General features: G+C 37.4%; 1 protein-coding gene across 1 annotated transcript in view; it reads left to right on the forward strand.

Moving 5' to 3' along the window:
- The window catches only part of PLXDC2 (plexin domain containing 2), a 270,768-nt gene that overhangs the window by 126,620 nt on the left and 130,189 nt on the right, over nucleotides 1-13,959 (forward strand). The gene's annotated exons all lie outside the window — the stretch shown is intronic.

Raw genomic sequence — 13,959 nt, forward strand, 5'->3', positions numbered from 1 at the left:
CAGTTTTTTATCTTTGATTGAGGGTTAGTAAAAAATTAAGACATTTATTTCAGTGTACATGAGCATTGGCAGAGGAAGAAAACTTCATGGTCTGTACTTGTGATCATGTCAGCACATGGTAGCAAGCAGAAGACAGGGTCTGGACCCTCTCCTGTCTGACTTTTGAAGAGAGTGTCTTAAGGATGTCTGTATCTCTGCTGGAAAACAGTTATGGGAAGTTGTGGATTTTTGAAGTTCTTGCTGGGGAACTGTGAAATGAATTAGTATTAAAAAATATATATATATATTTATATATATATATATATATATATATTTCTTAACGGTTTGCATAAACTTCTCAATTTGTGAGATTTTTTCCTGGTCTTTATGTAGAGTAATAGCCAGATATGAAGGAGGAAATGGCCCTAGAGACATAAGAAACTGGAAAAAAATTCCAGGTTGGTCATTAAAAGAGTTTGTCCATAATTTTGATTGTTGATCTTCCAAGGAATAATAACATAGAACAAATCTACCTAAATGAAATCTTGGGATGTTCTCACCCTGTTTATGGCTTAATTCAACTTTTGATTCCTTGTTTAAAAACCTTTATCTCCCAGATTACCCTCATATTGACATAATGTAAATCCAAGTAGGCACCAGTTCTGTCTATAAAGTTGCTCTCAGTTTCAAGTACTGTAGGGAGAATTTATTTTGTATTTATACACAGGAAGCAAGTGTTAATATTATAATTATTATATTTTTACTGATTTGTTTGAAGTATTAGGCTTGGGATTTCCCATTAGTAAAATCTACATCCAGGTTTCCAATAAAATACAGCTTGGAATAATTTATACTTTATATTTTCAGTCAAAATATTCTGCTTCCACAGCAACAGTGCCATTTATTTTCAGGTCTGAGGAGCTCACTCTCAGCCAAACAAAACAGTTTTCAGATTTTGAGTTGTTATCTTACGCAATAACAAAAGCAAAGCAATATAAAACCCATCTGCAGAGACAGTGGTGTCTCTGTAGCACGAGTTGAAAAATAACAATGCTTTCCGAGAGGTATGTTTTGCATTTGCTGTTTTTTAAGATTCTCAGTTTGCACAGCGCTAATTATGTTTCTTCTTGCATAAACATGGAAATCGCTAGTTGGTAAATTATAATTTTGCATTGTATGTTCATGTTATTATTTGTCTTTTTGCTGCCTGTATTTCCCATCTGGCTATACTTGTAGCAATTCACTAAGACATGACACAGATTGATCCTTCTTTGAATTATTTTAGTAGGTGAAATGGAAGATGTCTCAAATACAAGCAAGTTTGTGTAGCTGGTGTTTCCATGGCTTACCAGTAGATCCCCATGCAGTATCTCCATTTGGTTGAGTTCCAAGCTCTTATGAAGCAAAATGGGCCAGAGCTTCCCCTCTAACACTCATATCTGTCAACATTCAGGAAAAAAAATGAATGCTTGCAAATGGACATCTGTAGAATGGTATTTTTCCAGGGACAACTTTCCTGTCTGATTAATGTCCTTATAGTGTCTTAACCTCAAAAATATATCACCCTTAGTTTATTGAATTCAGGTTTTGTGTTCTGTCATGGCCCTCTCTTTTTCTAAACTCTTCTCAGCACAATAAGATAACCAAGTTGTGGTTTTACACATTATCGGATTCCGTTGTAAATCCCTACTGCAACACACAGGCATTTTACAAAAAAAACCTTGATGCCCAGCTTTGTCGAGGAGGTAAAGCTTACAACACATATTCACAGTGGAAGAATCCATATGCCGCAAAGTCTTCTGCAGCTTGGGAGCTTATCGGTGGTGCTGGAGAGCATATTGATTTTTTGAAACCCTGTGTCTGTTGCAGTTCTTGTTGAAGAAAATCCGGACAGTGGGTACTACCTGCCACTCATATTTAATGACACTACAGAATTACAACATTCCTCCATTGCAGATGGTGTTCCTTTCTAAAGTATTTTGTAGACTTGTTATGCAAATGTGGAAGATGTCTTTTGCTGGAAGGCTAACAGTAATGAGCATATCTTTAATTTTCACTTGATATTATTTTCTGTTCTTCTTTATAATGATGAGGCTACTTTTGCTCAGCTTTAAAAAACAAAGCAAAGCACTTCTCCAGCACCTCGCCAAAAAAAAGTCAAAAACCACTAACAAACCAAAGAAACAAACATGGACAAAAGAGAAGGTGGTATGCAGAAATTTCTACACACAGTTTAAAAATCACTCTAAATGTTTCCAGTGTTATCAAATCTATACAATCATAGCTTAGTTCCACTGGCTTTTCTTTATATTTTCAGCTAATGAGACTTTTCATTCATGTTTTTCCATTGGAATTACTGGGAGTTTTGTAACTTCACAGCAGCATCATCCTGGATCTCTCATCATCCAGAGGCTATTTTAAGATCCACTTGAGTGGAACATGAAGTCCAGGCATTCATGGGCAGCCATAGAAAGTGCATTGTAAATCAGTTAATCACATCTTTGCAGTAGCCAGGGTGGACCGGCTCCAGTATATAGGGAAGATGATAATGGCCAAATTCTCTTTAGAGATGCTGTCTCTCTGGTCCACGAGCTGGAGTGGTGCAGCCACTAGAGACTCCAGGACATTTGCTGTTGCTCTGCACAGTGCTGTTTTGTTTCCTCTAGTTATTTGGCAGTGTGATTTGGGACAGAACTCACGCAAAATGAAGGACATATTAAGGTGTGTTTTTTAATAAAGATGTTCTCTTCAACTGGACTCTGTGGAAGTTGAACTACATTGCAGAGACTAACAGAAGTTGTGGCTATAGTTATTTGATGTGCAGGACCCTCAGAAATGAGCAGAACCTTGGGATGGAGAAGACGAGACCTCCAAGGCCCATTGTGTTGCTGGAGAAGAGGAATTTTGTGGTATACAGGTGCAGTGTTGTGGCAGTAAAAACCCACATTTATTTGTTTATTGTGCTCAGGACATTCAGAAGTGCGTTTTATTTACAATTAATAGAGCCTAGCAAAGGCAATGTGTAGGGTGAAATTTGTTGCTGCAAACACTGTAAGTCCTTGAAAAAGCAATGAGCATGAAAATACATCTTAATGAATATATCTAGTTTGGCATGTCTTCTTTCAAGCAAGGAGAAAAATAGGATAAACATACTACCTACCCTTCTTCACATATATAAAAGAAATGTATGCACTATAACAATTCACTGTTATTAAGCAAATGACTTTACATGTATTAATATTGTTAAACTCAGATTCATGGTCATGGTAAGACTGACCCTTCTGTTGATCCCCGGAGCACTGCAGATGTAAAGGTAATGAATTTGGGTAGCAGACGTTCTTGTTGCCTGTTGCACTTTTGCATTTACTGGAGAAGAAAGTGATCTCCAAAATTAATCAAGTATGAATGTTGAGTCCCTAGTATCCACCCCTAAGGTATCCACAAATACATACCGGTTTTGCCACAGTGCTTGCTAGTGTAGACATGGCCACTGAGCACTGGAAAAGGCTTCATAATAGATTAATATATAATTGTGCATTATGTAGATGCTGAATGATAATTTTACCACACTTTGACACATGAATAGTTTTTGTAGTGATATCCTATGCTTTTGTATTTATAGTTTTTGTCTCTTTATCCCAGATCTTCTGTAAAGCAGCTCCAGCTGCAAGCTTTATGGAAGATTTCTAGGCAACTTGCTTGGTCCTTTGCTTCACCATTATCTGTCCCTGATCTTTGTGACTGCTAACTCCCACTGAACAGTACAAACAAATAAAATACAGAGAAATTGAAATGGAGCAGTCTCTAATATATAGCTTGTATTGGTGTTAGCAGAAGATGACAAACTTTGCAAAATAACTTTGGGACATATGAATTACTTTTGAATTTGTTGCCACTGTATAGAGGTCCTATATCAAAACAACAGTCTTTTGCAAACTTCCAATATTAAAAAAAGAAATCCAGCAATAACGTAATAGATTAAATCATAGTCAAGCTTGAGCTGACTGCAACCTTGCTAACAGTAAGGATTTATTGCTTTGCACTATGAAAAGAGTGAGAAAAACATAATTTTCCACATAAAGTTTTAGAAGAGAATGAATGATTACAACTGTATGACAGGAAAAGATCCTGTTCCAAGCAAGAAACAGCCAAGTTTGATTTGACTGAGCATGCTCAACATGCTGTATCTTACTTTCTTCACTTCTCCCAACATACTACTTGTGAGCATAGAAAAGTGTGGCTATTTCAGTACAAAACAGATCTATTTTTTAGGTAGCAAAGTGATTCATTTATTCCTGTGGATCTCCTGCTGTGTATTTCTTTTAACCAAAACAGACTTGTTGCTAACTGAAGACACCCTTCTTCCTTTTCTGTCCTCTCTTTAGTTTCTCTAGATGCTGTTTGAAATGTAAATTTTAGCAATTCCTATAGTTTAGACCCAGGAAGCATCTTGCCCCTATCAGAACACCACTGGTGGATTTCCTACTGGCAACAATCTTCTGCTGAATTTTGTATTTTCTCCCAGAGTTTCTGCCCAGAAAAAGACTTCTATCTTATCAGACCCAATCAGACATGGAAGTGAAGACGTGTGATTCTGACTGGCAAAAACAACAGAAGGGATTGAGTTTTACAGCCCTTGGGATTCGAGAGCAATTACTCTCATCTACTGACAGCAGTGTCAGCGTGTCCACTGCTGTGTTCTTACTGCAAGGAGAAAAAAAAAATAATGGTTAAGATTAAATTTCACTTAGCTGGACAAATGATAAGGCAGTCCTGCGAATATGGCTTTAATGGACTGTATTGAAAGTGGAAAAACTTCTCCATTCATAAATGAAGCCTCAAAACTAAACAACATCACAGTCGCACAGTGAGCTGTCAGTTTGGCCAAGCCTCCCTCTGTCTATTCCTATTTTTTCTTTTATATTTTTTTAAACCCAATGCTTTAATGCCAGTTATATTTGAAGGATTTAGGAATAAATAGCAGTTTTACTTATACTGTATTCTAAAACCACAGTCCCTCCAAGTTATTAAGAAGAATGTCCTGCATTTAAGAAAAAATATGTATTAACATATAAGTTTAACAAGTATTTCTGTTTTCTTTCCTCATGCCAAGCTGTGAGAGAGACATGCTTTACTTCTAAACTCTGTTTCCTGACTTGCCATCTCTTAGAGCCTTTAATTATCTGTGTAGAGTTGCTCGCTTGTTTATCTTTTGAATTTATTGTTCAAAAATTTTGCTTAAATAATGTTTATATCTTCCTTTCTTTTTTGGAGATCCTTGGCAATGCAAGAGTGAATTCCATGGATGACATTTTGATATATTCATTCAGTGTAATAAAAACAGGGATGCTATTGATCTTTGCATCCTGACAGAATTCATTTTTAATGCATAGTCACATTTTAAAGTGGACTATAAAGTATCAAATCAATGCATATTCAGTACGAATGTTTAACCAGATTTTAGGTTTTTAATTTTTATTAGATTAAAACACTTAACATACAACTGAGGAGGAATGAAGCTTTGTGGAACACAGATTTCTCACTGTAGTTCACTGATTCTTTAGGGATCAAAAGAGCAGTACTTCTGTTCTGAAATCTGTATTTGCAAAAAGCCATGTGGAAAAACAAACAAAACCCAAAAACAAACAAACAAACAAAACAAACACTTGAAAAACAAAAGAGACAATTGGTTTTATCTTTGATGCCTGTTTTCTAACATTGATACATTTTGGGAACAGATCATAGACTGTATTACTGAGCTCAAATAATATTGAGCCCTTGCCTTAAATAAGGGAAATGGCAAATTTTGTTTTGAGATGATTTTAAGTGCTGAATGAAGAAATGCACTTTAACTATTTTAATAATGTGCCTGCAGCTCACTTGCAAGACCTTTACTATAGCAAAAGTTGCATTAATTCTTAATTTTAGGGAAGTATAGTTTTTTTTGTTCACAGTTAATTATTAATATGTTGTGTGATTTTTGGTGTATGTGAAGGATTCATTCAAGAGAGGGAAGGAAACTTTGGGCTCCTGCAGTAGACTTGCAAATATTTTTTCGCAATCTCTGATTAACCTTTGGTCCTTTAGTATAGATGAAGCTTACTGACATTTACAGGGCCCAAACTACTGTGCCTAAAAAATGTGGTTTTACAGTTGAAGGTGGTATGACATTGTGAATATATCTTTTGCTTTTGTATGTAGCAGAATATTTTGATGCGATACTTTTGCTGTAAGAGAGCTAAAATTTTTCTTAAATGATATAGTAATTAAGGCTAAGATGTATAGGATTTTCTTGTGGTAGTTCTAAACAACTTTTATTACTCTCTTATCTGAAAAGGTTATTATTGCTATTTTAAAATTTTTTTATTCGCACTCCTCAAGAGTTTATTTCACAAAATTACTTCATTACTTTGGAGATGATGGAGATGGAGAATGTAATTTATTTTCAGAAAAATCATATCTCTTTTCAAACAGAGTCAAGGGAAAAGAAAATGTTCCTCACTTCTTCATATGATGTTAGGGAAAGTGTCTGAACTTTCACAAAAAGCAAGCTGCTTCAAATGACATCCTAAGTCAAATTCAAATTTCTGTTAATTACTTCTAAATTCACTATTAATCTGCTTTTTAATAGTGATAAAGAAAAGTGAGAAAGTGAAGTTATCTGGAAACAGAACAATTCAGACATGAAACATCCTAGTCCTCTCCTAAGTCATACCAAACCTATGTCACCTGCAACTAGAATTAGAATCTGGGACAATCATTAATTTACTGACTTTTTTCCACTTTTCCAGCTGAGTTTTCCACTAGTGATGTCACACTAACTGCTCAGTAGACTGATAAATCACTGTCTTGTTTTCTTTTAAGCTTTCAGTTGCACAACAGTAAACTAGACAAAAGGCTCATATATTTTTGTATTGAATTTTTTTTTAAATCATTTTGGTTGGAATCATCGGTCAGGATCATCGAGTCCAACCATAACCTAACTCTAGCACTAAACCGTATCCTTAAGAACCTCATTTAAATACCTTTTAAACACCTCCAAGAATGGTGACTCCACCACTTCCAATGCCTGACAACCCTCTCTGTGAAGATTTTTTTTCTAACACGCAATATAAGCCTTCCCTGACACAACTTGGGGCCATTTCCTCTTTTCCTATCACTTGCTGTTCGGGATAAGAGGCCAGCATACAGCTCACTGCAACTTCCTTTCAGGTATTTGCAGACAGCGATAAGGTCTCCCCTCAGCCTCCTTTTCTCCAGAATAAATAGCCCCAGTTCCCTCAACCGCTCTTCATCAGACTTGTGCTCCAGCCCCTCACCAGCTTCGTTGCCCTCCTATGCACTGTCGCTAGTGCCTCAAAGTCTTTCTTATGATGAGGTGCCCAAAACCACATTGCTTACTTAAACTGAGGTAATCTTGGCACTTGTACTGAGTCTTGCTGCAATCTTCAGCTGGACCAAATTCATTACCAGCTCTGCAAGAAGTGTTGTAGTAATGAACCTGTCAACTTTTCCATTATTCTTAATCTAAACTCAAGGGGTGATTCCACTAATAACACAGATATAGATGAAAAAGGCAAAGGCTGAAGGTGAGATTCATTCTCTATGTCTTTTAAACTTGGGAGGGGGGAGAAAGTAAAAACAAGTTTTCCACTCCTAAGTAAGGGAATTCACAGTTCTCTGTGGTAATCCTGACTTCATTTCCACATGCTTAGCTGTGTTGGCACACAAGGCACTTAATTTAATATGCTGATGATAATGAATTTTTATAGCAAGAAAAGAGACAGGGGATTCAGAATTTAATGGAATCTGCCTTTGAATTTTCTTTATGATAAAATTTTACATTTCCATATCCCTCTTCATCTCCAAGTTCCTAAAGCACATTACAATTATTCCGGAATCTCTGAACTCATCACTGAAAAGAGCTACGAGTGGTATCAACAGACCTTGGACATTCTTTCTGAAGTAATTATTTCAGTCATATATGCCTCAGCCCTTGCTTGCAGAAGTTGGCTGAAAATAGTTTCAGCTGGTGAAAACTGAATATTAGTGTGACTGTGAAGACTGGGAAGGTCTCTTATTTCCAGTCACTTTCATTTTGACCCTCTTTACCACGTGCACCCTGGAGTACTCTTCTAAGGAAGATTTGTATCAATCCAGTCATGCAAAAAGCTGAGGACAATGCTCATTTCAACCCAGGCAAAACAATAGCCCTAGCTCATATAACAGCACACAGCAAATTGTACATAGCTGGTTTGGAGCAGGGAACAGGATGAATATATTACTGAGTCGTTAGTGCAGGGTAATTTCAGTAGGTAAGTTAAAAGTTGTTAGGCTAAGCCACATAATTCCAGTTTGGATAACACCAGTCCTTAGGGATAGATTTTCAAAGCTGTAGGAATCTGGCTGACATTGATGAATTACTTCATGCCACTCTGAAAATGTTTCATGTTTGTGTAATATGGGAGAGTCAATTTTCTGTTATCCCAAAACAGTAACAGCTTGGTATGTAAGCATGTACATCATTTGAGATTTGGTCAGGCACTTCCTTTGACTGTGTGTAAATTCAGTAATTATAACTTGAGAGCTTTCAGTATCTATCAGGAAGTCAATGGCATGTCTTCATTGTGATTGTGTGAATTATACAGATTTTTTCAAACAGAATAATAAATAGGGCCAAAGCTCAAAATTCATATCAAGAGAGGGATAAGAGTTAAGAAGGTTTCATTTGTAAAATGTCCATTTGTCCTTCCAAAAGTGCCAGCTAAATTTTATCAACTGCTAAAGAAAATGCTGATGAAACACTTTTAATAGCTGTAGAATAAAGGAATAAGAAATAAAAGTAACAGTTGGTTTTTGTTTTGTTTTGGTTTTTTTTGTCGTTTTCTTTCATCTGTTAACACTGGTATGCATTCATGTTCAGCATGTCTAGATTTTCACAGACTATCAATAAGAAAAGAGTATATTTACTTCTAGAACACAAAATTGGCAATGGAGATTTTGGAGAGTCTGCAGCAAATAGCAATGTGAACAACAAGGAGAAAACAACAACAAAAGAAACCAAAACAGCAAGGCTTCACATATTCACCAGACTTCTAAGTGGCACAACATTTAACAGAAGAGATGTGACAGGGTTACTTGGAGGTTTGCTTCATGCATGTATCAAGCTGCATGAGTTTTCAAGAGTTCCTATTAAAATATATAAATAAACAAAAGCATCTCTGTCTTAGCGTACTCTTTCTGTAGCCTTAGCAACAAAAGAATTAGGAAGAGGGAGAAACTGCAGACTGAAATCCTATCTGTCTGATCTCACACAGATGAAGCAGTAAAATGCCATGATCTTTAGGAGGCATTCTCCTTTGGCTTCAGTACTGACAGCAAAACAAGCGGCTTTCTCGGGCTCTTCCTGCCTCAGGCAAAGTGTGGATACCTCTTTCCCAGTGTATGATAGAAGAAGTGCCTTCCAGTGCTGTAACAGGCATAATGTGGCTCAAAAGTGCTACCACTGAGTTCAGCCATAGCCGGGAGTGGGCCAACAACATGATGTCCATATATCAGCAGCCTTGTGGGTTGCTCATTTTGGGGGTATAACTGACTGGCTGGCACAGTGGTTTACAGCAAGATTGGTGAGGATGTTTGCGATATCTTCCTTCCATAGTTATAAGCAAGTGCCCCAAATGTCCCTCTGTTTAGAAAACAAAACCCCAATACTTAGAGTTGTACGATGGATGACTATGTAGTTGAATGAAATGGTAAGTTATTTCTGAGAAATTTCGTTCTGTTGAAAAAACTTTGAGTTTGTTTTTCCAACAAAAATGGAAATAAAGCATTTGATGCTATTATCTAGCCATTAACATTGTATAAATTATGACTTCCTTGTATTTTTATTTTCTTCATGGTACATGTCAGGCATATTACTCCCTCACCTTGGAAATCAAAGTAATTTCTTAAATACAGTGCAGAAATTTGATTCTTACATAAACATTCAATTAAAGGTGGCACATATCTGTATACTGTTCTAATAATGTATATGAATTCATATAAAATACTAGCCTGTTTTGATATTTATGAAAGGCTGGAGTCTGTAGAAGTGGTTTTCTTTTTTTAGTTGCAGTTAATACTGAATTTGAAGGTGAAATTCAGCTATGCAGTTTGGTTACATAAGTACATGAAGTATGTACAAACACTTGCATGTGAGGTAAACTATCCTGTCATAGGTGGTGGAAATTTAAGGTGAAATTCAGTTGCATAGCTATTGGTTTCTGGTATAATTTTAGGCATTGTGGTTATACTGAATGGTATGTTACTCCTCCTGTAGAATATGGGTCTGCTGTAGGTCCTGGATCATACCTGCAAGTCTCAAATGGCCACGGGGTCTTCCTGTGCTTAGGCAACTGCTGCATCTCATCTGTGGTCAGGCAGTGCTGTCAAGATGAGTATTTGTTTTGCTCTAAAGTGGACCTGAAAGCTTGCTGACAAACCTTCATTGACAGCATTTACTAGGTCTGTGGTTCTGATAATGAGAGCTTATAAACCTAGTTCTTATGCAGACAGCTGCAGTGTCTAACCTGAAAACCACCGTTCAGCTACTTATTTGTTTATCTAAATCTGAAGTGAAAAGGCCAAGATATTCTTTACAGATATACCAACAACAAGAAATGCAAGTAAAATCTCATGTATTTGTCTTTCTCTGTTTTTCAGTGGTTAGGAGGAGATATATGTGTTTGCCATCACCTTTTTTTGCTTGAAATTGTGAAAAAACACCCTTCAAGTAAAAAGGAATTCTGTAGCACCTTGTGTTTTACCTGCTGGTGTCCTGTATTTAGCTGAATGCCAAAAATGGAAATAGAAGTTTATAAAACTTTCCCACTTTGAATCATTCTACTTCTAAAAAGCAAAAGAGAGTTGGAAATAATATACAAGAAAAATTAACATATATAAAAAAGAAATTAATGTATTAGTGCAATTTTGAAATATTTGAAAATATTGGATCAACTGAATGCTGGGTTAACTTGAAAGCAGTTGTGCTTTTCAGAGGCAGCAGAGGAAGGATATTATTTAGCATGTTGATCTTGTCTGAGGAATTGCAAAGTGCTCAGAGTGTCTCCACTGAAAAAAGCAAGAGTGCAGATCCTGCAGAAAGCTTGTTTGGAGTCTGATGTTATGCAAAGGGAGTGATTTGAAAGTGCCTGTGTAGCCAACATGTACCTCATCAAGCATCTCAATTAAATTGAATGTCTTGCAGTTGTGGCACTTATATTAGAGACCTCTCAAGGGATTTATTTATTTATTGAGCATTACTGCAAGATCAGGTAAAGAAGCATTTCTCTGACAAGTCCTTAAGAAATGCAGCTAGTGAGAACAATTTGTTATAATTATACATCATATTCAGTATTCTTGTATAGAATATTCTGGCTGAACTGCACTTACATATGTATATAGAAAAACATGTGAACAAAGCAAAATGCGTACTTTTTCCAAAACAAAGTGCAAGCTTTCCAAAGAGCAATAGAAATTGGGGCTACAGCTTAACCACTTCAGTCATCACTATCTTATCCTTCTCAGACATGGATGGTAATCTTGAAAGTCTGCATATTGTTGATGTATTTCAGCTAGTCCTGTCTTTTAATAACTGAAGAATCAAGTGTATTGTATGTGAGAGCTAAACAAAAAAGTGCTCTGGTTGAACAGATGAACAGTTTAAACTGAGTGTTAAACTGGCAAAGACTGGTGCTCAATGAGGTGAGCATATAACACCTTTAAAAGCTTCAAACTATGTTTTATCCCCACAGGTAAAAAGCTACCACATTAATAAAATCATGTTTCTGCCTGTCTCAACTCAGTATCAGGTGTGTGTGTTCTTACAACTGATTGCCCTATGATTTCAGCTGTGAGCCCTGATGGATCCCTGAGACACACTATTAACTGCTTGGGAACTATGGCACACACCAGCTTCCTCCACTGTTCTACATAAAGCTCTGATCAACTACAAACTATTTTAATCCTCCCATCCTCTTGACATATGCCCTTCAGATATTTGTAAGCATTTATAAGATCCCCTCTCAGCCTTCTCTTCCCCAGGCTCAACAGACCCAGCTCTCTCAGTCTCTCCTCATAAGAAAGGTGACCTAGGCCCTTAATCATCTTTGTAGCCTGCTGCTGGACTCCCTCCAGTAATTCCTTGTCCTTCTTAAACTGGAGATCCCAGAACTGGATGCAGTACTCCAGTTGTGGCCTCACCAGGGCAGAGTAGAGGGGAAGGATAACCTCCCTTGACCTACTGGTCACACTTTTTCTAGTGCACCTCAGGATACCATGGTCCATTGCTGACTCATGGTCAACCTCTTGTAAATCACAACTCCCAGGTCCTTCTCTGCAATGCTGCTTTCCAGCAGGTCAACCTCTAACCTGTACTGGTGCATGGGGTTATTCTTCCCCAGGTGCAGGACCCTACACTTGCCCTTGCTGAATTTCATTAAGTTCTTCTCTGCTCAGTCCTGCAGCCTGTCCAGGTCTCGCTGAATGGTAGCACAGCCTTCTGGTGTATCAGCCCTTCCTCCTAGTTTGGTATCATCAGCAAACTTGCTGAGGGTGCACCCAGTCTCTTCATCCAGGTCACTGATGAACAGGTTGAACAGAACTGAACCTAATATGGACCCCTGGAGAACCCCACTAACTACAGCCCTCCAGTCAGACCATTGATCACAGCTGTTGGTTATATTCCACACAAGATGTGAATCTTCAAATAGCTAAAAACTAAGTTGACAAAAATGTAACTATTTGTGGCATTATCTGGACACAAGAGCCCCCAATAATGGGGCTGGTAACAGACATGGGGTCATAAGCACTGATGCCTGTAGTCTAGGCCTGGCTCTTAGATTTTTAAAAATTACACATTAGTAATTTATGCATATCTACAAATGAGAAATAAACTCTAACATGTTTCATAATTAAACCATAATCATATTGCTGCTAGCTGTTTTCATGGTCATTTTATTGCAATGGTTCCTATTGTTTTCTTTTAGTGGAGAGGATGCTGCAGAGAAGTCAATAAATGCTTATTTTGAGAATGTAATTTCTCAAATCCCTGCTCCAGCAAATTAGGAACAAAACTGCATTAAAAATATTTTGCTACTGTAATTGTTTTTTTGAGTGACTTGGTGATTTGGCTTTTTTCATCTCTTAAGTAAGGCATTGCAGAGACTTTTGCTCTTTTGAAGCTTGTCTCTTATGACAAGACAGTCCACGGGGCTTTATAAGACTGCTGTAATGACCCCTAAATAGGCTGACAGTTTTATAGGAGTCCCCAAGAGGGAAGCTTCCTTTCAAAAGCGTCTGAATATCATGAAAAAGGCAATGACTCCACATTGACTTTTCACAAAGCTGGGAAGACTAAATGGCTTTTTGGATTAATAACAGGTTTATGGCATCCTCCTCTGCCAGACTGTCTGTCAGTGTGTGACTCCCCATTACAGGTGCTGTCAGGTGCTCAGAAAAGTGCGCTTTGAAAACCTGGCAGTTTAAGATGTTGTAGAGCTGAGTAAAGCCTTGTGTGTACATAGAGGCAAGAGCTGAGAGCTAAATGCTTTTGTTTCATCCCAGCTGATGACATAATTCAGTGTTTACAATAACAACCTTCAGATGTAAATCTGTGAGATTCTGCGCAAAGTGACTTCCATACTGGCACCTGAGTTTGAGGACTCCTGCACACACACACAATGGGCTTTCCAGACACTCCAGAGCACTTGGAGAATATAGTGCGAGATGAAGTTCTTTATCTCAGTGCACACAAAGGATTTCCGCCTTTGTTAGATTGGGTTCCCCTCGTTCATTAGACATGATACAGGCTGTTAAAAATGGATTTTGCTAAGGCTTGTCTAATCAACAGTCATGTTTGCAGCCTGTCTTCAGGTTTCTGCTGATTGTTGAGTGGAATAAGTATGGTATGCCCATATATGTTTATACTTTTCCTAAGTTCTC

The sequence above is a fragment of the Patagioenas fasciata genome, chromosome 2 (genome assembly GCF_037038585.1).
Source record: "Patagioenas fasciata isolate bPatFas1 chromosome 2, bPatFas1.hap1, whole genome shotgun sequence".
In the NCBI taxonomy this organism is placed as follows: domain Eukaryota; kingdom Metazoa; phylum Chordata; class Aves; order Columbiformes; family Columbidae; genus Patagioenas; species Patagioenas fasciata.